The sequence below is a fragment of the Trichosurus vulpecula genome, chromosome 4, assembly GCF_011100635.1.
Source record: "Trichosurus vulpecula isolate mTriVul1 chromosome 4, mTriVul1.pri, whole genome shotgun sequence".
NCBI lineage: Eukaryota > Metazoa > Chordata > Mammalia > Diprotodontia > Phalangeridae > Trichosurus > Trichosurus vulpecula.
In genome coordinates, this window is record NC_050576.1 from 413398771 (window position 1) to 413400892 (window position 2122).

At 35.4% G+C, this 2122-nt stretch overlaps 1 non-coding gene across 1 annotated transcript; it reads right to left on the reverse strand.

Annotated features, from left to right (window-relative positions):
* Positions 1–1550: 1550 nt before the first annotated feature.
* LOC118849272 lies at positions 1551–1653 on the reverse strand. Its single transcript, XR_005010323.1, has one exon. It is a non-coding gene; the product is annotated as a U6 spliceosomal RNA (small nuclear RNA).
* Positions 1654–2122: the final 469 nt, after the last annotated feature.

Sequence of the window (2122 nt, forward strand, 5' to 3'; positions counted from 1 at the left end):
ACTACAATGATTTCCTATAGTAATTGCTGTTACTGCCTCAAGGATCTCACTTTTCCTCCATACAAATCCTCCATACAAATCCTCCATACAAATGCAAAAGAGGTTTTCTTTAAACTCAAATCTGAGGATGTCATTTTCCTTATTCAGCAAACTCCAATAGTTCACTATTGCCTCTTGGAAAAAAATGCTTTCCATTGTCTGGCATCTAAAAGCCTTCACAGCATGATTTCAATCTATCTTTTTGTCCTCATCTACGTTCAAGTCAAACTGGTCCAGTAGTATCAGCTAAGTTGGTATTCTGTCCCCCACACACAATACTTAAAATATCAACCTTGTGTCTTTGCACTGGACATTTCCAAAGCCTGAATGCATTTGTTCCTCACCTTTGCCAGATAGAATCCCTCACATCCTTTAAGACTCCACTCAAAACAGGCCTTTTTGCTCCCCTAGTTTCTAGTGCTTGTTATCTCTAACTACCAGGTATTTAATGACCTCAAATATATTGTGTATATATTTATTCTTTATATGCACATTTTTAGAAGTAAATGTTTTTTTCCAACTAAATTCCAGTGCTAAAAAGGCAATAAAATGATACACTGAAAAAATGCAACAATAAACATTTGTTAAATACTGATAGAATAAATAAAAACTACAAAAACAAGAAATGACATATACCCGTTCTTAATATCCCCCAAAGTCCTAGAATATAGAAATTCTCTTCTTCTTCACTATTTTACACATAGTATCGTAGACTGTTTTCTTAATTGTCCTGGGATTACATTCTAAGTTATTAATGACAGGTTATAACTTGGTTGTGGTGCATAGTTGTTAAAATCATACTAACTTCAATCCAAAGTATCATTCTATATTTTTATTTGCACAATCAATAAGAGGCATTTTCTAGAACCAAATTGTAATGAAATAGCAAATGAGGCCACTGATATTAATACAAGTTGCAACAGTCCATGTCCAGGTTCTAGTGACATTGGGTAGAACTCCCAAACCAGTTGCTGTCTAAGAGTTGTTGCCAACATCAAAGATTTGGTATGGCCTGTGTCCACAGTGGGAAGAGTGAAGTGTGGTATTGTTGCAAGTCTTAACTGGGACCAATTGTAACAACTGGATAGGGAGCTGGGCAGCCCACAAATGCAGGAAGCATGTTTCATGAAACCTAATTGACAGGCTGTTCTCTATATCATCACATTACCTGATCATGTATAAATTTCACTGTGTATCATATGGTTCTGTGAGTTTTGTGGTGAATCTTTCTCCATACTCTTCACCAACCTCTTCACATTATTTCAGCAACATTAACAGATTATCCCAACCTGCCTTAGAGGAAATAGGGGCTGTTCTTTTTTTGATGGTGATGATGCTGCAGATGAAGTGCTTGGAGAAGCTGGTCCACTGAGGAGACATGATTGTGGCTGTGTATCAGAAGAACAGCAAGGATCTTGTTTGGGAAGTTACTTTCTAAGTGTCTCCTCTTCTGCATATGTTTATATTCTTGTTTGATGTTATGCAGAATCGGTCCTAAAATAAAAGACTTTAAAAATGTGGAAGGCTCCAAGAATTTGTGTGTCATCTGTGCACAGAGGCCATACTAATCTTCTCTGTATCATTCCAGTTTTATTTTATATGCTGCCAAAGCAAACACTACGTATATTTCATGTACATTTTTCCCCGATAAAATTCACATACCTTTAGAGCTAGAACTACTTATAATTATTATTATTATTTTTGTTTACGTAACTTCTATCCAGGCACAAAAGTATAAAATTAGTAATTAATTTTAATTGATTTGAATATGTACATATTATATATTAAATATCATCGTATAGCATAGTGTGACAAGATAAGACATGACATGGCATAACCTAATATGTATAATTAATATATTATATAGCATAATATAATTAATGTGCTGTAATATGGCATCTAGTTGGCACAGTGGTGCCTAAGTGGCATGGTAGATAGAATACTGGGCCTGGAGTCAAGAAGCTGCATCTTGCTGAGTTCAAATCTCACCTTAGACACTTATTAGCTGTGTAACCCTGGGCAAGTTACTTAACCATATTTGCTTCATCTTTGCTCATCTGTATAACGAACTGGAGAAGGAAAT